This window comes from Callithrix jacchus, chromosome 5, assembly GCF_049354715.1.
Source record: "Callithrix jacchus isolate 240 chromosome 5, calJac240_pri, whole genome shotgun sequence".
Taxonomy (NCBI): Eukaryota; Metazoa; Chordata; class Mammalia; order Primates; family Cebidae; genus Callithrix; species Callithrix jacchus.
Genome location: NC_133506.1, coordinates 17,227,374 through 17,250,826, shown reverse-complemented (window position 1 = coordinate 17,250,826; position 23,453 = coordinate 17,227,374). Strand labels below are relative to the sequence as shown.

Sequence of the window (23,453 nt, the reverse complement as noted above, 5' to 3'; positions counted from 1 at the left end):
TTATGTTTTTACCCTTCTAAAAAGCACATTTGCATCTTAAAAGGAATCTTCACATCTTTACTTCAAATGAATGTCATTTTAGGCACTTTGGGTAGCCACTAGAGACGAAATGTGACGTTAGGAAGAACTGATGATCATTTCTGTAGTCACTGGAGCTGTCTTCTTCTTTCTCTCCCTTTTCTTCCTCTTAGAGTGGGCTTTGAATTCAGAGGCAGATTCTTACTGTGGTGAACCTGCCGTGAACCGGTGACCAAGAGTGTCAGGTCATGACTCAGGCCGGTTGACGAACAAAGGAGGGATTGATGAAAAGCCACTGGTTTAGCAAGAGAAAGAGAATGTGTGTGCATTAAAAGGCATATACAAGAATGTTCATAACAGCCCTATTCATAAAGTCAGAATGTGTATAGACCAGAATAAATTGTGGTATGTTCATAAATGGAATATTATAAAATGATGAAAAAGAACATCTTACTATAACATGCACCTCCACGTAAGAATTTTATAAGCAAAATGATGAGCAGAAGAAAACGAACTTAAGGGTACATACTGCATGATTTCATTTATATGAAGTTCAAAAACAGGCAAAACTAATCTGCAATGGTGGAAGTCAGAAGAGGGGTTGCCTCTGAAGAAGTGTTGACCAAGAATGGGCACGAGGGAGCCTTCCAGGTGCTGCAATGCCTTTTCATGTTGATCTGGGAACTCACACTACCAATTCACCAGGCTGGACTCTAAGATCTGTGCAATGTACTGTTTCGTGTTTTCATTTGCTTTGTTTTATTTAGTTTTGTTTTTTTGAGACAGGGTCTCATTCTGTTGTCCAGGCTGGAGTGCAGAGGCATGATCACAGCTCAAGGGATCCTCCCACCTCAGTCTCCTGAGTAGTTAGGTCCACAGGCGTACACCACCATGCCCAGCTAATTGTAAAATTTTGTGCAGAGACAGGGTCTCCCTACATAGCTCAGGTTTGCCTTGAACTCCTGGACTTAAGCAATCCTCCCATCATGGCCTTCCAAAGTGTTGGGATTACAGGCGCGAGCCGCTGCACCCAGCCAGTTTACTGTATTTTTGTTATACCTCAATAAAGAAAAAATTTAAAGCTACAAAAAAACCTAGTTCTAATTTTACCACCAAATTTCACACTTCTGGGCCCTTCTCTCTTTCTCTTCCACATCTTTTATAAAACGGAAGCCCCTGTTGGCCCCATCAGTCAACTTCCCTGATTGGCTCCCTGCTGGCTTCCCAGGTACTTTTTCTAGATCACATAACAAAAATAGAACCTGCCTTCTCATCACTTCCTCCCCGTGTGACTTCACAGAAGGCTCCAGGCTGTGCTGTTTGCAGCTCACGAGCCCCTTTGAGCTCCAAGCCTCCTCTCTCTGGTGCTGTGTTATCTGACCACCAATGCCTCTGCCTCCTCCGTGGTCCTGAGCTGCAAACCCACCTTCTCACACTCAGAGTCAGGTGTGAAGAGCTGTCTGTAATTTGTAGTTTAGTGCTTCTGTCCCATATCTGTGTTTCTCCAGGAAGGGTCTGAAAGTTGTGAGGTATCACTGAACTGTTGTCACAATAATTCTGCCTAACAAGGCACCCAAAATTCAGCATCTTCAAACAGGAGCCATTATTAGTTCTCAAGGTTATAGGTCAGTGTGTGGCCCTTTTGACCTGGGCCCTTCTCTGTTGCCCTCAGTTGGGCTCATGTGGGAGTTTGGTCAACTGAAGGAGCGCTGCTCCAGGGTGGCCTTGCCCACATGTGTGGTGACTAGCTGGCTGTTTTTTGGGGTTGGCATGATGGGGGCATGTGTTTCTCAGGCTAGTTTGTCTGGGTATCATCACTTGGTGCTGGCTAAGGGGCTGAGAGAAAAAGGACAGTGCTCAAGCCTCCGGAGGCCTGGCTTGGACCTGGCGAACCATCCTTTCTACCACATTCTATGGCCAATTCAAGTCATAGAGCAGATTCAACGGGTAAGGAAACAGTCCATTTCTGGATTGGAAGAGTGTGCATACAAGGAGTAGTGGAAAATCAGGACTATTTTTTTTTCCGTGGCTGGGGCACCAAGACAATGGCATTGAGAATTAGGTCTTCTCCTCTCCACAACCTGTCTCTGTAGAAAGCAGCATTTATCCAGTAGACTGAAGCCCTGACGCTGACCCCGCAAACCAGTCAAACGTGTTCTCTAGCCCTTGTCCATGGTTTATTCCTTTGGGGCTCAGCAGGCTGTTTTCATCTTGGCTGGTGAGACAAATGTGTGGCAATGTGGGTGAGCTCATAAGGAACAGTCTGAAATGTGGATTCTTGTCAAGTGTTACATAGACAGAGGGAGAAGAAGAGTGGGGGCTACACATAGATGTGGTCTTTCCTGGTGGTCTTCTGGAAAATTTGACTTAAAACACTCCTCCTATAAGTAGAAATATCTAAGATAGGAGAGAGCTGTGATGTTTAAATACATAATTTCTTTGTATAAGTGAGGTTGACTATCGTTGTAGGGAAAGTTCTCAGATTTTGGCTTACGTCAGAATCACCTGGAAGGTTTGATAAAACACAGATTACTGGGCTCCACTCCTAATGTGTCAAATTCAACAGGGCTGGTATTTTGTATTTCTCACAATTTCCCAGGAGATGATTATGCTGCAGGTCTGGAGCAATATTTTAAGAACCACTGCTTTAGGCCAATGCTCTTCAAACTAATATACACAACCACTGACGGAGGTCTTCTTATGTGGGTTCTCATTCAGTGGATTTAGGATGACATGTAGAGTCTGCATTGCTAACAAGGGTCCAGGCAGTGCTGATGCTTCCAGTGGGAAGATCCTACTCTGAGTACCAAGTTTCTAGATTTGGCTCCCCGCATCATTTTATTTCGCCTGCGTGGATTGGATGTTTTAGTGTTCTGCTGGCTAGGTCCTTGGGTGGGGTTTGGCGGAGAGGAGCAATAATCCATTAGGATGTTTGACAGGCAGTAGTGAGCATCAGATGGCTTTTTTGAGACTAGAGGCAGAGCTGGCTAGGAGAGCTGGCTAGGAGGGTGCCTATTCTAAGTGCAAGAGGGACATTTTCTCAATTAAATCTAAACCTCTGTTGCCAAGAAGAAAAACTTAGCTGATGAAAGATGTATATTTCAAAGTAAGTGGACTTAAGAGTACTTCTCCATAATAAAGATATTACTGTTTGGACTTGTTTGCAAAATAAAAAATTTCTGGCCAGGAAGTGACACTAAGATATGAACAAAATTCCATAATCAAGTGGAATGAAGTCAGTCAAGAAAAGACGACACGAGCTATCTTACTCAACAATAGTGCTGTAGCATTACACAGTCATATTACAGTTGGTGCTAGCAGTTCAACTTCCAAACTTCTATCAAGAATAAAAATCATTCAGTGATGAAGAAATAATAAGGAAAGATATAAATAAAATGGCAAATGTTGCATTTTCAATCTTAATAGTAATTTCCAAAATAAAGCACACTTTACCAGAATTGGACCTTATGCAATAAAATTGCTAACCACTCTTTATCTTTTACTTTTAGGAGACAGGGTCTCACTCTGTTGCCCAGGCTGGAGTACAGTGGCATGATCTCAGCTCACTTCAACCTCCACCTCCCATGCTCAGGTAATCTTCCTACCTCAGCCTTCCAAGTAGCTGGGAATACAGGCATGTACCACCATACCCAGCTAACTTTTTGTATAATTTGTAGAGATGCGGTCTTGCCATGTTGCCCCGGCTGGTCTTGAATTCCTGAGCTCAAGTGATCCACCCACCTTGGCCTCCCAAAGCGCTTGGATTACAGGCATGAGCCACCCTTCCTGGCCTTAACCACTTGTTTTAAACACTTGTTGCTTTCCTATTGTCCCTACCAGCCCTGATGATGAAATATTTGATTAATATTTTTATATTTTATGCAACATGAGTGGTGGTCATTAGCTAAACCTTCCAGGAAGCCTTTTAGAAGTGGAGAGACCCAGTTGGCATGTACCTTTTACCTTTTGCACTTCTCATTCTTCTTCCTGCCTTGAACATGGATGAAAGGCAGAGGGAAGCAGCTATCTTATGGCCTTGAAGTGTTGAACCTGAGGAAAAAGACCACTTGTCAAGGTAGAAGGAGTCTGGGGCAGTGATGACCTTCTGGTTTTGCTGAATCAGCCCAGGGTAGTTGAACTCCATTCTTCTGGTGACATAAAAATATACCCTTACGTAGTTAGACCACTGTGGCACTGTGGTCCAATTTCTTTTCCTTCCTTCCTTCCTTCCTTCCTTCCTTCCTTCCTTCCTTCCTTCCTTCCTTCCTTCCTTCCTTCCTTTCTTCCTTCCTTCCTTCCTTTCCTCCTTTCCTTTCCCTTTCCTTTTCTTTCCTTCTTCCTTCCTCCCTCCCTCCCTCCCTCCCTCCCTCCCTCCCTCCCTCCCTCCCTTCCTTCCTTCCTTCCTTCCTTCCTTCCTTCTTTCTCTCTCTCTCTCTCTCTTTCTTTCCTTCTGTCTTGTCTTGTCTTTCCTACATTAATTCCAATTGGTATAACCACTTGCTTCTTAAAAATTGCTCTGTTACTGGCTGTAGTTAGAGCAGTAATTCTGCAAGTGGCAGAATCATCCGGAGCGGTTGATACAAATACAGGTTTCTGAGTTCCAACCTCAGAGATTCTGATTCAGTAAATCTGGGGAGGGGCCTGAGAAGTTGCATTTTTAACAAGTTCCTTGGTGATGCCCATGCTGCCTTCTGGGAACCACACTGTAAGAGCCCAGGATTATAAATGTACAGGAAAGAAAGAAAAAGAAAGCCAGTATGTTGTGCTTTCAATGTATCCTTTCCTCAAGCAAGGACTTGGAGTGGGTGGTGATACTTCATGTCCATTTCTTGAATCCCCTAATTCTGTGATTCTGTTTACACTGGCCCAAAGACATGGATATTATCCACCTTTAACTGTTAGGTTCTAGAGATTAAAACTCTCAAATAGGTTAATATTTTCAAGTCAACCTAGGTATTCCAGCAGTGGGTAAGAACAATTCATTATTGAGTCAAATTGCTTCATGAAACCTTATCGTTCCTTGAAGGCTTTTCTTGGGATCCAGTTCACATATGTCCTAACTTTTAGGTACCAGTGACTTCGTTTTGCTGCCTCTGCCTGTCAGGACAACTCCGCTCCAAAGTTTGTTTGAGAGAACAGCTTTTCTCTTCTCTAATAGCAATGAGTTTGGAAGAAACTCAAGGTGACATTGTCTTACCGTTCCTCTTTTGAAGACTCTCTTTCATACTGTCTACTAATAATTGCTAACTTTTCAAAGGAGCCAGGGGAGATTAATATTCTGCAAAAGTGGATTTATGGCCAGTCACCTCTAAGAACATAGCCTGAGTCACTCTCCCTGACTCATGCTTACTCCAGAATATTAATGATAAAAATCTTCTCTTTAAACACAAAAAATTTATGAGCAAACTTCAAGGTCCTCCTTCCAAATTTAGCAATTAATCTTGAAGCCAGATAGGAAAAACAAGTGAAGGCTATTTGTAAAGCAGCACAAAAGGATACCCCAAATTTGGGTTTTCAGGCTGTCCACAGGTTGTGACTCCATTGACCCTTTGTCCTTCATGCATTCTCCCAATTAGGGACAAAGCAGAATCTTCCCCAGTTATAAGACCTAAGTGGTTTAAAATATAAGCTACTTTTCAGAATCCACAGAACAGAGTAATAAGTATTAAAATAATAGCAATACATTTATTGAGTATGTGTCCCTGTTTTAATGACTGAATCTCAAATTAAAAAATTTTTTCTTCATTTTTTATTTTTAAAATTGTATTATATTTTATCTTCAGTTCCAGGATACACGTATAGGACATGCAGGTTTGTTATCGATACGGTTTGGCTGTGTCCCAACCCAAATCTCATCTTGTAGCTCCTATAATTTCCACATGTTGTGTGAGGGACCCAGTGGGAGATGATTGAATTTTGGGGGTGGGGCTTTCTTGTGACTGTTCTAGCAGTTGTGAATGGCTCTCACAAGATCTGATGGTTTTAAAAACAGAAGATTCCCTGCACAAGCTCTCTTTTTTGGCCTGCTGTCATCCACATCAGGTGTAACTTGCTCCTCCTTGCCTTCCACCATGATGGTGAGGCCTCCCCAGCCATGTGGAACTGTAATTCCAATAAACTTCTTTCTCTTATAAATTGCCGAGTCTTGGGTATGTCTTTATGAGCAGCATGAAAACAGACTAATACAGTTACATATGTAAATGTGTGCCATGGTGGTTTGCTGTACCAATCAACCCATCACCTTTGTATTAAGCCCTGCATGCATTAGCTATTTACCCTGAGGCTCTCCCTCCACCAAAGGTGTGGTGTGTGTTATTTCCCTCCCTGTATCCATGTGTTCTCATTGTCCAGCTCACACTTATAAGTGATAATGTGCAGTGTCTGGTTTTCTGTTCCTGTGTTAGTTTTCTGAGGATAATGGCTTCCAGTTGCATCCATATCCCTGCAAAGGACATGATCTCATTTCTTTTTATAGCTGCAAAGTATTCCATGGTGTATATGTACCACAATTTTTTTATTCCATCTATTATTGAGGGGCATTTGGGTTGATCCCCTGTCTTTGCTACTGTGAGTGGTGCTGCAATAAACATACGTGTGCATGTATCTTTATAATAGAATGATTTATATTCCTTTGGATATATACCCAGTAACAGGATTGCTGGATCCAATAGTATTTCTGGTACCAGGTCTTTGAGGAATTGCCATACTGCCTTCTACAGTGGTTGAACTAATTTACATTCCCGCAAAGAGTGTAAAAGCATTTCTTTTTCTCTGCAACCTCACCAGCATCCGTTGTTTCTTGACTTTTTAATAATCACCATTCTGACTGGCATGAGATGGTGTCTCGTTGTGGTTTTGATTTCCATTTCTCTAATGATCAATGATGTTGGGCATTTTTTCATATTTTTGGCCACATAAATGTCTTCTTCAAAGAAGTGTCTATTCATGTCCTTTGCCTGCTTATTAATGGAGTTGTTTTTCTTGCAAATTTGTTTAAGTTTCTTACAGATTCTGGATATTAGATCTTTGTCAGATGGATAGATTGCAAAATTTTTCTCCCATTCTGTAGGTTGTCTTAAACCCTGAATTTTTAAGAGTTCCTGTGGTCCTTCTACTGATATTTTGTGATGGCCTCAAATATTTTCCCATTTTACAGATCAGTAACCTCGGCAAAGAGAGGGAATTAACTTTCCCTGTGTCATAGCTACTAGTAGTGATGCCAGTACTAGAAGCACAGCAGAAACTCGTAACCACATAATGTATAAATCAATCCTATCCAAACCAGAAGAAAACAAACAAAAAACAACTTGACACAGGGATAAACTAGTCACAAGGGAGTTTTGGATTGATATTGTTTTGTTTTAATTCTCAGATCTTTAAAGGATGTTAGGTCAGCATATTTAAGTAAGAAGAAAGTTTTGCCAGGTGTCAAATGAATTCAGGGACTTCCAGCTTCTAAACTAGAACAGGAATGATATAGGGCTCATAACAATTGTATTATGTCCAATTGTATAATTTTATACTATTTAAGTATATATACAATATATAATACACAATTGATAACAAATATGAGATATATATTATATTGATTATTATGTGTTATATATGATATTTAGCATGTCATATAAAGTTATTGGAGCAGCTTTATCAAGATGTACTTCATATATTATGGTGTATAATTCAAATATATTATGGTGTATAATTCAACACTGTTTAGTATAGCCACAGAAGTGTGCAACCATCAACACTAATTCCAGAACATTTTCATTACTCCCAAAGGAAACTCCGTACCCACTAACGGTCATTTGCTATCTCTCTCCTCTCCCCTCTTTTTGTCTGGCAACCACTAATCTACTTGTTGTCTCTATGACCTTGCCTATTCTGGACATTGCTGTAATGAAATCATAATATATAAGGTCTTTTGTGATGGGCTTCTTCACTTAGCATAATGTCTTCAAGGTTCATTCATGTTTTAGAATGTATGAGCCAGTGCTTCATTCCTTTTTATGGCCAAATTATGTTGCATTGTATGGAATACATCACATTTGTCTATCTATTAATTAGCTGACAACAGACATTGGGGTTGTTTCCACTTTTTGGTGATTATTATCTAGATATGGAATTGCTGAGTCAAACAGTAACTCTAAGGCTGAGGTGAGAGAATTGCTTGAACCCAGGAGGCAAAGATTTCACCACTGCACTCCAGCCAGGGCTACAGAGTGAGAGCCTGTCTCAAATACACACACACACACACACACACACACAGTAACTTTATTTTTAACTTTCAAAGAACTGCCAGACTGTTATTCAGAAATGGCTACATCATTTTACAATCCCATCATCGATACATGAGGGTTCCAATTCTCTACCCTTGCCAATGTTTGTTACTGTCTGTCTTTTATTTTAATCATCCTAAGGGACATGAAGTGATATTTCATTGTAGTTTTGATTTATAATTACATAGTGGCTAATGATGTTGAATATATTTTCATGTTCTTACTGGCCATCTGAATATCTTCTTTGAAAAAATGTCCATTCAGATCCATTCCCCATTTACTAATTAAGTGTTTGTCATTTTGTTGTTGACTTGGAAGAATTCTTTATATGGACAAGTGTTTTCTCAGATATATGACTTGCAAAGATATATGACTTTTCTCCCATTCTGTGGTTTTTGTTTTCACTTATGATGTTCTCTGACACACGAAAGTTTTTGATTTGTGCTCTTGGTGTCATACATATGAAACTATCACATAATATAAGATCATGAATATTAGGTTTTCTGCTAAGATTTTTACATTTTAGTACTTACATTCAGATCTCTCCTACATTTTGAGTTAATTTTTGTGTATGATATGAAGTAGGGTACACATTTATTCTTTTGCATGGGGATATCCAGTCACCCCAGCACCATTTGTTGAAAAGACTATCCTTTCCTCACTGAATTGTGTTGACATCTTTGTCCAAAATCATTTGATTTTAAATGTAAGGGTTTATTTCTAAACTCAATTTTGTTCTACAGATCTGTCTATTCTATGCCAGTACATAGTATTCGAGATGATTACTGTAGCTACATAGTAAGGTTTGAAATGAGGAAGTGTGAGTCTTCCAACTTTTTTCCTCATTTTCAGGACTATTTTGACTATTCTGAGTTTACCACATTTCCACATTAATTTGAGGATAAGTTTGTTGATTTCCGTAAGCAAGGCAGTTGAGATTTTGACAAGGCTTGAGTTTAATCTGTAAATTAATTTGGGGAGTGTGGCTATCATAATAATATTAAGTCTTCCAATCCATGAACATAAAATGTCTTTCAATATACTTAGGTATTTTTAAAATTCTTTCAACTATATATATATATACATATATTTGTTTTCGGTGTATAATCTTGCACTAGAGTTCTCCAGAGAAACAGAACATATGGGATAGTCCCATATAACCCATATGTACCTATGAAAGAGAGAGAGAGAGTGCAATCAATTATAAGGAATTGGCTCATGCAGTTATGGAGGCTGAGACCTTCCAAAATTTTCAGTCAGCAAGCTGGAGAACCCAGGAGTGCTGATGTTTCAGTTTGACTCCAAAAGCCAGAAAAGACCAGCTCAAGCAGTCAGGCAGAAGGAGTTTCCTTTTACTGAGCCTTTTTGTTCTGTTGAGGTCTTCAGTTGATGCACTGAAGCCAGCACACATTAGGGAGAGCAATCTGCTTTACTCTGCCTACTGGTTCAAATGTTGATTTCCTCCAGAGAACATGCCTAGACATGCCTAGAATAACACTTGAACAAGTGTCTGGGTAACCCATGGCCCACTCCAGCAGACATAAAAAATAAATGATCACACACTTCTTTGCTTACATTTTTTCCTTAGGTATTTTATTCTTTTTAATGTTATTATAAATAAAATTTTGTTCTTAATTTCATTTTTGGGTTGTTCATTTGCTTGTGTACAGAAGTAGAATTATTTTTGAATTTTTGAATTTTGATCTTTTATCCTGTAGTCTTGCTGAATTCATTTATTAGTTCTAATAGCTGTGTGTGTGCGTGCAGACTTTTTAGGATTTTCTGTATCAAGATCGTACCATCTACAAATAGAGATGATTTTACTTCTTCCTTGACAGTCTGGATGTCATTTATTTATTTCCTTTCTTTCTTACTTCTTTTTGCTTAATTGCCCCAGCTAGAAGCTCTAATATAATGTTTAATAGAAATGGTGAGAGTAGCCCTCCTTGTCTTGTTCCTGATTTTGTGGGGAACCTTTTCAATTTTATGTAGTACAATGTTAGCTATGAATGTTTACTATTTGTCAAATATTTGTTATCATGAAAAGGTACTGAGTTTTGTTAAATGTTTATTCTATGTTTATTGGGATGATCATGCGTATGCAATAATTTTTGAAATGGAAAATAAATGAAATGGACTGATAGAAAAGGGTGTTCTCAACCCAAATGTCCATCAATTAATGAGTGGATAAAAAACTGATATATATGACATATACATGACATACATATGTCACCCAAGTAAATACACACACACACACACACACACACACAATGGCCATAAAAAGGAATGAATTAATGGCATGTGCAGTGACCTGGATGAGATTGGAGACTATTATTCTAAGTGAAGTAACTCAGCAATAGAAAACCAAACATAGTTATGTTCTCACTGATATGTGGGAGCTAATGGGCTGGGCACAGTGGCTCACTTCTGTAATCCAGCACTTTGGGAGGCCAAGGCAGGCAGATCATCTGAGGTCAGGAGTTTGAGACCAGCCTGCCCAACGTGGCAAAACCCCATCTCTACTAAAAATACAAAAATTAGCTGGGTGTGCTGGCATGCGCCTGTAGCCCCAGCTACTTGGGAGGCTGAGGCAGGAGAATCACTTGAACCTGGGAGGCAGAGGTTGCAGTGAGCTGAGATGGCACCGTTGCACTCCAGCGAGGGTGATAGAGTGAGACTTCATCTCAAAAAACAAACAAACAACAAAAAAATTCCCAAAGAACAAAGAATGATACAATGGGCTTTGGGGGCTTGGGGGAAAGGGTGGAAGGGGGTGAGGGATGAAAGACGACAAACAGGGTGCAGTGTACACTCCTCGGGTGATGGGTGTACCAGGATCTCACAAATCACCACTAAAGAACTTACTCACATAACCAAACACCACCTGTACCACAATAACGTATGGAAAAAAGTCAAAAAAAAAAAAGAAAGAAAGAAAGAAAGAAAGAAAGAAAGAAAGAAAGAAAAGAAAAGAAGAAAGAAAGAGAGAAAGAAAGAGAGGAAAGGATGTTCTTAGGAAGCCCATCTGATCAAGAATTTGTCTGATCATGTGGGTTGATCAAAATATGTTAATAGATGACATGATATTAAAATGTCTTTCTTCCAAGCCTCAAGTCCATAGGCTAGGTTAGAACTACCCATTTTATTTTTATTTTTGTAATAAAATTTTGGTTAACCAAAGTTTCCCAATGCCAAACAAAAGTAACTGCATTAATCTGTTTATTAATTAGCTTCAAATTTTTGGATGACATTTCTCCTTGTTTTAAGGTTTTATCGTTTTTCCTAAAAGCAAAATAAGGCAGAGGCTTTATAAACTCCTGGGCTGTTTTCTTTCACCACATCAGAGTCTGGTTTCTAAGTTACTAATGGTTTCAATCAAGGTCTCATCCTTCAATTGTCATTTAGCTGTTGAAGAGGGTTATAATTTCCTCCGCATTTATTTGAAATTCAATGGTCAATTAAAATACACACTAACCCTTAAATTAATTGGACTTCTAAGAGATTTTTCAAAACGTATTTAGGGGGATATTAAAATAAACGATGCCTGAATGTTTAAAAGCCCCACAATTCTATTAAGGCCCACTTTAATTTAGGCAAAACCCATGCAATATGAAAAGTGCTATAAATAATGGAGCAGAATAGTGAGGGAATCTGTGTTCTTCACTGAAAGGAAAGGATGGGCAGAAACAGCAAAGACAGAGAGGTGGAGATTAATGGAGAAAAAGAAAGAGATGGTGGCTTCCAATCTCACACCTTAGCATCTCCTTATAAGAACAGGATGTATATAAGACCCACAAAGAGAAGCCTGACACCACGCTCTGGGGAATCAGCCATATAACAAGGTGCCCTGTAGACAAGAATGACAGAGAACTGTCAGAGCCACCTTCTTTCCAAGGACTACACGAATCTGAACAATGATCACACAGGTTGACCAAAAACCAGTGACATTACCCCTCTCAAATTCTATTCTGCATACAACTTCCTGGGCCATTTTGGGAGCTGAGGAGTGGGCAGGAAAAAATCATACCCACTGAGATTGAATCTTCCTCCGCCCAAGTAAAACAAGGAGTTGGAGTCAGCTACAATTTGATTTTTATTCTTTTGAAGAATAAAGCATTGTGCCATATTTTTAAGCATGAGACTTTTTTGGAAGCAGAAGCAAGCTGACAACTTAAGTTAAAAATCTTCCTTCCCTTTGATCTCTGCATTCCCTTACTCTTAGTAAAGAGTCAGAACTAAGCAGACATGAGTAAGTCATATACTTTGTGGTTAGAATAAAAACAGAGGACGGAGGCAGGTCCACAGTGATAGAAATTCTGTCACTTACATTTAACAGGAAGCTTCTGGGTTGCATGCTTTAAGAATAGAAGCACCGTGGAAAGGCAGAGCCAGAACCCAGAGGTTGATGAGAAGGCACTCTACCTTGTCAGAGGGGTGTAGGATATCACTAAGAGAACAGCTGGGCTCAATCCTAGCATCACCACTTACTAGCCAGGATGCTATTTATCCTCTCTGTACTTCAATTCCATCATTTGTAAATGGCGATAATAATAGAATGAATACTCCATAATGTTTTGGAGATGATTAAATGAGCTAATATATTCATAGCAATTAGAACAGTGTGTTTCCCAGAATTAGTACTTGGTGAGCATTGGTGTCATCATCATCATCGTCATCACCTGAGTCTATGTCAGGTGACCATTGTTCTAACTTTGACTTTAGCATTTCCTTTCGCACAACAAAAAGGACTAGATCACTAGGACTAAGATCAGCTATTTCCGAATATGTTTTTAGCAGCAGAAATCATTTTCTTTTACTACTAAAACACAAACTGAGAGAAGCTAAGCATATATGTCCTCACTGATTCTTAAAATTTGAGTTGCGTAAATCAACAAACAAAATAAATTTGTGCGCTCACATAGCAAAATAGTCCAGGGAAGATCAGCTTCAAGAACAGCTGAATACCAGGTTCAAAGCAGTTAGAATGAAATTTTTTTCTATCTCTTTTCAGATCTACTTCCCCTCTTTCCACTCCATTCCTAGGATTCTCTGCCACTTCTCCTATTCATCACAGGATGGCCACTAGCAGCTCTCAAAGCACTATACTTCTAAATTATGATCTAGTAAAAAGAGGTGAACATTGTTTCCCCAGAACTCCCTGGGAATGTCCTGATACTTTGATTGGCTTGATGTGGACTAAATACCCAACCCTACACCAATCACAATGGCAAGAAGAATGTGTTGCACTGTTACACACCTTGGGTCAGTTCCACCCCTGAGGCTGGGAAGAAGTCCTGCCTCTGAGGCCAGAGAGAGAATATGATGTCTCTAGTAGGCTTGCTTTCACCTACCTCCTTGGAAGTCCCTTCTCAAAACCTGAGTGCTCCTAATTTGAAACCCACTGAACAAGGGGATCACTTACATGTTGCAAGTTTCCAAGTTTGCAAATCCTATCAAGGCAATTACTGTGGAAGAGGTCAGGAACCTGAGCAGCCCTCTGAGGGAGGTTCTTTTCAGTCTTTCTCAAATCATAGCATTCAGATATCCACCCACTCTGCTGTCTTGTGAGGCATGGCCTCAGCTCTGTGCACCCACAGCAGTGCCAACTATCATAGACATGTATCCAGTGGTGGGTAGGACCGTTCTTTGGGTTGAATTGTACATTATATTATGTGTAATGTACTTCCTGTTCTCATGTATTCCAGTGGAACTAACATCTGCAAAACACAGCGGCTTAAATCAATAACCATTTATTAGTATCTCTCACAGTTCTAGGGTCCACTAGGCTCCTCCGGGCATTTCTGGCTTTGGGCTTTCTGTGATTACAGTTGAGCAGTAGCTAGGGCTAGAGCCATCTTGAAGGCTTTGCCCCTCCCATGTATGATGCCTGAATAGCTAGGGCTTGCTGGTCATCTCTCTCTTAGTGGCCTCTTCACCTAGTATGTTCAGCAGGGCAGCCTCAGGACAATCAGATTTCTTACATGGAGGCTGAAGATACCAGGAATACATGTTCCAGGAGGACAAGGAAGAAGCTACATGACTTTTTTCAGACTCAGCCCTGGATATTATAGAGTCACCTCTGCTACACTTTGTTATTGATCAAGGCAATAACAAAGCCCACCCAGGTTCAATGGGTGGGAAAATAGACCCTACTCTCAGGGGGAAGAGTATCAAAAAATGTGCAGTGCTCTTAAAACCATCCTACTTCTTGAAGATGGCTTTGGGTCAACCTACTAAACAATGTGCACCTTCCAAGCCTCTGACAAATGATGTCACACTTCTCCACTTGAAACCATATTTTAGAGATTATCCTTGTTCATGCTGTTCTGATTCTGTCCTGCTCTTAATGGAAATGAGTTATTCAAGAGGCGAAATTATCAGGGCATAACAAGAAATGCGGTTTCTTAAACAATTGTGTTCTGGGAAAGAAGCTTACACATTATGTACAAAGGCAGTAGTCTCCATCTGGGCACACTGACCTATCAGGAACAGCAGTAATCCTTCTCAACGTTTGTGAAAATATTGCAACACCTCACCCTGGTGCAGCTTAAGCTTTTGCTCAGAAATACCACTAGAATCAAGAAATACATTGTCTTTATCATGTATTTATTAAAAGTAGTGAAGCATCCCAAAGGAACTGTGACACAACCTGAGGTTACTACCTGGAGTTGGAGCATCTTCGGGAAAAAGATGGTGCTGTTTTCAAGGTGAGCTGCAGCATTAACTGTGAGCCTCAGCATGGCTTTACATACAAGATAAAGGAGGAAATACACAAATATCTGACTGCTCTAAAGCTCAGTGCTTTGCTGTGTATGCCTACCCCATCCCTATGGTGATTACCAAACCTGTGAGTAAAATCAGAAGGCAGGGAGAAAGCAATATAAGAATGTTTCTACATGGCATTCCAGAAGAAGTGGATTATGAAATCTTGATTCTCACATATTTTCAAGAGTGTTTAAGAAAGCGTGGCATGGGTGTAAGTGTGAAGGTATTGTCAAAACATGCAAATTATGCCTTCATTTTAATTTCTGGCACCAAGTCCCAGCCTAATCCCTTTCATTAGAACTTAAATGCCTTCAAAGTAGTGGAAGGATGAAAATCAGCATTTTGGAATTGGCTCAGGACTAGGAGCTAAGTTTTGCTGAACAAAGAACCCGCTGGCTATAAAGTCAGAAAAGATGGCCTTCAGCCTTCTCCTCCTTAGTGTTCTAACATTTGTGCCTGAAAAACCTATTCTCTTCCTAGTGACTGGCAGATGTCCAGATGGGCTGGACAGTTTTCTTCAGGACTACATTAAAGTGTTACTTTCATATACTAGGAAGCACGTAGACTTCAGCATGAGAAGATGTGAGCTTCAGAATAAGGAAACAGTGGTGCATAATGGCAGAGATTTTGCCAAGAGGCTGCTGGAGGTAGCAGCAAGCAACTGGATCAATCGACTGGCCGGTGGGTTGTCACAGGCAGTAGAACAGCTTCAAAGCTCATTACTGCCTCAGCTTCCTGAGGCTCACATGGTGCAAGGGAACTGAAGGTGTGGAGGAGTGCATATAAACAGACCAGCTTGGAAAGGGGAGATTCAAACTTGCAACTTCAGGTGAGCCTTTGGGACCAGCAATGTCCTGACGTTTGTGGTCACTTACCCAGCTGTTTCCTGGGTGGTGAGTTTATCCCCAACAAATACACCAGCTGGTGGAGTTTTATTTCCTTGTTGACTTTTTTTGCTGCTACCTAGAGAGTCCTGGTAACTGTAAACAAAGATTTAGAACACTAATAAAGTGTCCAGTGCCAATGCAGTGGACTCTGAGCAGGTACTAAAATCCAGGAGCCCGTTGATAGGAATGTGACATCGGGGTCCTCAGCCACACAGGATGGTGGGGAGTAGGAGGAGGCCAGGAGCAGGAAGATGGGGTGAGAAAAAGGATCTGATTGCTTAAGTCCCATGTTCATTGCCCAAGGCCCAGGTACTTGTAGTAGATGCTGGTCGATGAGCAGGGGCTCCAGCCTCCAGCTGCTGTGAGTGTTGACCGCTAAAGGCTCACAGAGGTCCTCTTCCCCAAGGATCACCCTTGGTTCATGCCCAGAAATCTACAGTCCCTATGCCGTTTCATCAGGAGAAGTCTGTGGCAATGACTGGCTGATACAGGAGTACAAAAGGCCAGCCAACTTGTCTTAATGATGAGAATCATCATGTCAGTGTTGTGATTTATGCTCCAGAGCCTCTCTCAGATCAGGCCAGGTTTATATTTTTCCTGAGCAAGCATTTTTGCTTGGCTTCTTACCCCACCTGTCCTGTCTGCTTTTCTTTAGATGCTTCCCTTGAGAATCCTTCCTCAAGAGGACTGAAGCCATATGTGTCTGATTTTCCCTGTCTTGGGTTCTGCTTCTGGGGAACCCAACCTAAGATAGCATTGAAAGTTTTAGGCCCCATTGCCATGGTTCAGTATGGCAGGAGGAGGGCAGGGTATTGAAGCAGAAAGTCCCTAAAGATGTGTATTTGTGGCAGATTCTTCATGTGTCTCTGTGAACAACGGCAGGTAGAAGTTGGAGACTAACTTTGAGGAGCAGGTGTCAGCTCCTGGGGAAAATGAGTTGTCAGAAGATGGGTGTCAGGGCCCCAACCAGGAAAGTACAACTAGAGCACTCAGTACGAGAGTGCTAGAGCCCAGGGCCAGCAACGCCGGGGTGGGGAATGCTATGACTTGTAGGATACATGGAGAGTCAGGCTCATGACTTACTCACTAAATCCTTGGTGGTTTTGTGGTAAGGCCTGGCCACTTAGTAGCCATGTAAATCTGGGCAAGGCAAGTTAATCTTCATATCTAAACCTCCATTTGTTCATCTGTAAAGTGGCAGATAGCATGTATTGAATACATAGTAAATCTTTTATTATATAAATTTATTCTAGGCAACATTAGTTAATGAAACTGTTTGCCTGATAAAAAGTAGACCTGGATTTCTAGACAAGGCCCATCTATAAATCCAGACTTGTAAAACAAAGAAATGCAAAGCTATATGATACAAAGGAGAGGCTAAAATAATGGTCCAACTAACTGGAAAGCCTATGATGTTGCTTATATGGTTACCCATGGTCTTGCATCTTAAGGGTCGGAATCCCAGAGTTGTCTTCTTGTAGATTCAGAGCCAGTCTTAAGGGAAGTAAGCAACTGCACTGAGAGGCAGAGAGAGGCCAGGAACCCTCCGGATTTAGAATTAAGCCATTATTAATCTGGAATTGGACCCCAGAGGGTATGCTGGGGACAGAAGGTTGGCCAGTCAATAGTAATTGACCTGAAGTCTGAAGTTGCAGCAGTGTTTTTCTGGCTTGGCAGACACTACATTCACCATGCCAGGTTCCTGGTGCCCAAATCAAACTGGAATTTCCCAAAGATAAAAGCAGCAGGAATCTTTACCCACTCAAATGTTCTTTTCCTAGAACAACTTTTTTGGTTTTTCTGCATTATCACTCTTTTATTTACACAGTATATATATAGATAAATGAACAAAATAGTCTTACAATAGTGAGATTGTGAATGATTTTCATTCACTTTGGTTTTTTTTTTTTTTTTTGATAGAGAACGTACTTTTAGGTGAAAAGCAGGAAAGAGAAGGGAAGAAGCCAAGCAGAGTTTCAGCCTCAACCTGACCCCACAGGGGAGTGTGGGAATGAAAATTATACCTTAGATTTGTTGGAACTCCAAGGCAAAGGAGCTGGGCTTCCATTTTCCCACACCAGTCAGTCATTGAATAAGGGCTGTGATTGAGGACATAAAACCCCAGGAACTTCTGTTTCACAGTAGCCACCCCAGTGGCCTAAGAGTGGTTCTCCACAGAAAATCACAGAGATAGGTGATTAGAAACATAACATGTGGGAGGTCAAAAAAGGCACACTGAAAAAGTAAAGGAAATTCAAGAGAATCTGAGTGGAACACTGACAGATATGCTACCACACTAAGGATTCTTTTAAGGGCATGGAAAAGGCTAATCATGTCTGCAGATAAGCAGTTTATTTTACATGTGTTAATGTTATAAAATGGGGAGGGCATAGGATTAGTATTTAGTAAGTTTTAGTTCTGGCTCGAATTCATACAAACTTTGTGATCTTGCTTAAATCACTCAAACTGCCTGGGCCCCAGTTTCTACAGCTAGAAAGTGGGTTTATTATTTTCAGCTTTTTAATACAAATTGATATTTTCTGCTGGCTTACTGGCGTTTGATATGTGTTTTAAAATGTCACATAGGATAGTAGATTTTTCAATTTTGTCTTGTAATTTTGTCAGCATTTTTCTTTTATATTTCAAGCCATAATCTTAGCCATTCAAATACAGAACTGTTCTTTTTATCACTACATAATGTCTCTTTTAATGCTTTTTGGCCTGGATCCAATATCATCTGACATTCATACTGCCATATCAGCTTTCTTTTGGTTGCTGATTGCATTACTTGCTTTATTCCATTTCTTTATTTTCAACCTTTCTGGACCATTATGTTTTAGGTGTGTTTATCATAAACCACACATGTTTGGATTTTAAAATATCTGGCCTGATAATCTAGTTATTATAAGAAAGTTGATTCCTTTACATTTATTTTGATCACTGCTCTATTTGGACTTAGTTATTATATATTTTATGTTTACCATGTTCTTTTTTTGCTTATTTTTTCTCATTTTTTTCTTTCTGTTTGACTGATAGTTTTAACATTTTGAAGTAAAAAAATTCTGAACAGAATTTAAGTTATTTAGTATCTCTGCTCTTCTCCCAAATAACCCAAGAACTAAGTATGCTTTTGTTAGTCACATAATAGATTTCTTATCTATATCTTTCTTGGTGTTATTTGAATTCTATCTAGTGATGTGAAAAATACTATTCTTTTTAAGAGTTAATAGTTAATTAAATTTATCATCATACTTTACAAAATTATGTACTATTGTTTTTGCATTCCACTCCATCCTTCCATATCTCTTAGGGTGTTTTTCTTCTGCCTGAAATACATTCTTCAGTAGTTATTTTAGTGAAGACTAGTGGGTAATAGTCTCTATTACTATTTCCATTTCATCTGGAGTAAACTCAGTTGTACTAGTTCATTTTGTTGCTGTATTGCTTAGCATTACTTCCTTATGTGTTTTGGAATTTTATTATTAAATGGAGTTCTCTCTCTCTCTTTTGAAATTTTATTATTGGAGTTTCTCTCTCTCTCTCCCCCCTCCCTCTCTTTCTGTCTTTTTCTCTCTCCCCCATTTTATGTCTCACAGTCTTGCAGATTTATATTTAATCTCTTCTTCCACCATTTCTCAATAACATAGTAAAAAAACAGGTCTTATATTGGTAGCTCAGACCTCCCAAACTGCACTGAAATTGAGGTTTTTGCACATTCAGCTACCAAGTCAGCAGAATTAAGCTGAAGTTCAGGACAAAAGACTATTTTCTATGGCTTTCCTGCTATCTAGTTTTATAGTTCAGACGGTGGTTTTAAGAGCTTATTTCAGCCTCCTTTAATGCATGAGAGAACCTCGAACTTGTTACTAGTTCCAAGCAATGAGTGTGAAGAGTGAATCTCTTACTTCTCATGGGATACTTTTAGCTTTGCTATCCAACAGGACCCCAGATGTCTCCATTTGCTTCTGGATGTAGAGTCAAGTGAATCTGCAAACTCAATCCCAGTTATTCCTCTGGGTTTCTTCCATTTCTGGGTCTCAGGGATATTTATCTCTATTTCAACTTGGTTATATTGTCTTAAATTCTTTTCTGGTGTCATATTTTGTGTCAATCAGATACTGCTGAATAAAAAGCACTACTAAAATGGAGTAGTTTAGTACAGCAGTTGTTAATTCTCACTGATTTTTCCTGGATGTGGCTAGTCTGGGATGGGCGCAGCTGGGCAACTGTGCTTTATTCTGCAGGAAGTGAAATGGGGGAATAGAAACCATGGCTTCTTTATCTCCCTGCTCTCCAGTCTTCTGTTGGTGTCCCTGATAGCTAAGCCTGATTATAGCCAAAGGACTAGGGTGACATTGATGTGTACATAAAGCCAGTCTCCTGGGCACAGAGTTGAGTAGGGAAAGTGACAGAAAGCAACAGGAACACCCAGTGCATGACCCAAGGGGAACCATGGGAAGTTGGAAAATCACTGGGAGACATGGACCACGTGCAAACATGAAACGAGGAAGACTCACAAGTTTAAAAAAAGATATGATCACCCAAGACATGTTTTGGAAACCTGCTTTCTTGGGCTTTTGGAAATTGGCAACTCTTGTCTCAGATGGAGGATACAGAGGCAGAGGGGGCCACGTTTCTCCAAATGGGAAAATCCTGTCACCTTTGGAAGCTTGTCTTGCACTCAAAGAAATATAGCACCCTATGGACTTTTATGACTTAGATCTCATTAATCTAGGGTTTTATACTAAAAATAATAAAAAGAGAGCAAATTTTTCCATTCAATGGATGCTGCAGTGACAGTCAGAAAAGCTATTGAGTTCCAGCTCAGCTGCTGTTAAGCTCTGTGACCTTGGACAATTCACAGGGCTTCCTTAGCCTCCAGTTTCCTGCTGTAGAAAGTGAGGAGACTGAATCAAATGCCTTCACATCTCTGAAAGCTCAGATACCTACAGCTTATAGGTGAGATAAATGGCTTGCATTTAAACATTTTTATTCAAAAATATTTAACAGTAACTACCCATGTTCTGGTTTCTTTGTTGAATCACCTGAATTAACAGGAATCTTTAAAAAATAACTTTATATTTTCCATCTTCTCTACTGTAATTCTTAAGTCCATTATTTTCTTCTATGCCCCCAAGCAAAGAAAAGCCATCTCTGACAGCTGCTCGAGGCAAAACATGGATTGATAATGGTAAAAGGAGAAGATAGCAGTCTGCAAGTTTAGATTTTCAGCATGTGTACTGATTTCCTGGCCTCATAGACATCCCAGTAATTATCTAGAATTATACATAATTTACCTACTTTCATTTTCTAAGAAATTGTCAGTTTTGAGGTCAGAGTTGGACAATTTATTGGTTTGTCCTGTAGAAATAAATTGGGGGCATTTGGAGCTGGAGTCTTTAATGTGTGCAGTTGAGGCGGTAGATGTGAAGCTGCCTCCTATTTATAGCTGGGTAAGCTTAATCATTGCTTTTCAATCTAAATAGAAAGGCTCTGTTTACTGCTGCTTTTAATTGTAGCAAGCTGGTGAAAGAGCATGCAGGGCCTCTTCAGTAAAGTCAACTCAATAAAAGCATTTTGTCAATAAATTATTATTGTTATCATGAAAACCATGCACAGCATTCAAATATAAAGCAAGAACTAGCTCAGATTCTCTCTTCGGTGGAAGAATCTTTGATGAACCCAGTGTATGGCTTTTAAATGTTCTTAACTCATTTTTTTCTCATTTTCTTAGAATATTAGAGCTGATAAAGGCATGTGGTTCTCCTCAGTCTTCAGATTTAATTTTAAGGATGAAAATCTGAGTTCCTTGCTCAGGTCTGAGACATGTTTATGTCCAAAGTCATTAAAAGGAAAGATTATTTGGGAAATCAGAATGTCAACCCCTTTTCTGTATGTGCCTGTTTGAAAGAGAATTATGAGGCACACCAATTTAGAGAGTTCCCTCTTTGATAAAGATCTTCTCAAATGTTTTTGGTCAAATGTGCCATTTTATTCTCAAATCCCTGGAAGTTGGGTAGCATAGCATAAAGATCCAATTCTGACCTGGAACAAAAGCACAAGCCCAAATGTTTGAAAGAAAGCTCCAGAAGGAGAAGGTTCGTGTGGGAAGGTAGGTATGAATGGAGGATTATATTCTCCCAAAATGACCACAGCAGTAAATTCAGTTCCACATATCCTTCCAGACCTTGACACGCTCCACAAAAAGGAGGAGTCTGTTTCCCCATTTCTTGAACGTTATAGTCTTTATAAATGCTCAAATGAGTAGAATGCAACAGAAATAATTTTGAGTGACTTTTGAAGTTAGGTCATAAAAAGCACTACAACTTCCACTTTTTGTGTTTCAGGATGCTCACCCTTGGAGACCAGCAACAATGTGTGAGGAAGCCCAGGCCATGTGGACAGGCCCCACGTAGGTGTCCAGTTAAGGTCCCAGCTGACAGCTGGCACTGACATGTGAGTGAGACTCTGAACTGTCCCAGCTGATGACAGGTACAGTTTGAGTGAGCTATCCCTGTTGGGCCTGTTTCAAAACTGCGGATTTCATGAAGAAATTAAGTGTTGTTGATTTAAGCCAGTAAATTTTGACATAATATGTTACACAGCCGTAGTAACTGGAAGAGTGCGAAACAAATAGTACTCTCTTGTGTCTCATTTCTTTATAACGTATATCTTCCCCCTTACCTGCATAGGAATTCTTTTTCCTTTTCTCTCAGACAGTTCTGCTGTTATTCCTACTAGTGATGCTATTACTACTATTGTTTCTGTATCTATTACTACTACTGAAAATAAGGTAATTTTATAACTAATATTGAGTATGCATCTACTGTATAGATTTACATCCTTAACATATATTAATTCTTCTAATCCTTATATCCAAAGCATGGAGCTGTATCACCCCAAAGAGTCATTTGAAGTTGAAGTCCTCACCTTCAGTATTCACAATGTGACCTATTTGGAGATACAGTCTTTAAAGATGTGAAATGAAGCCATTAAAGTAGTCCTTAATTTAATATGACTGATGTCCTTATAGGAAGAAAAGATAGGACACAGACACACACAGAAGAAAGATGAGGTGAAGATACAGAGAAAAGATGGCCATCTACAAGCCAAGGAAAAACGTCCTCAGAATAAACCAACTCTGTCGACACCTTGATCTTGGCCTTCTAGCTTTCCAAATTTGAGAACACAAATTTCTGTTGCTTAAGCCACTCAGTTTGTGGTACGTTGTTATGGGAAAACTAATAAAACTTTATGAGTAAAATACCATTAAACTTTAGAGAAGGAACTCACAAATGAGAAAGCTGACACACTGTAAAGGTAAATACCTTGCCCGAGGTTATACAGTTTTATTTCCTTTCAGAAATAAGTAAACAAGGGCCCAATAATTTGGCTTCCATGAAGTTTCACAGTCAGTTTAAAGAAAGATTCAAAACTAAAAAAGTCAAACCTTACCCTATATTTGCACTATTTAGTATCAGAGTCCTCAGAAATATGCCACTTAATC

General features: G+C 39.8%; 1 long non-coding RNA gene across 1 annotated transcript in view; it reads left to right on the top strand.

Moving 5' to 3' along the window:
* Positions 1–22,439, top strand: part of LOC128932020 (uncharacterized) — an 80,362-nt gene extending 57,923 nt beyond the window's left edge. The window contains exons 2-3 of the long non-coding RNA XR_008481218.2: positions 3,528–3,610; positions 22,294–22,439. This is a non-coding gene — a long non-coding RNA (uncharacterized LOC128932020). The remainder of the gene's footprint in view (positions 1–3,527; positions 3,611–22,293) is intronic.
* Positions 22,440–23,453: the final 1,014 nt, after the last annotated feature.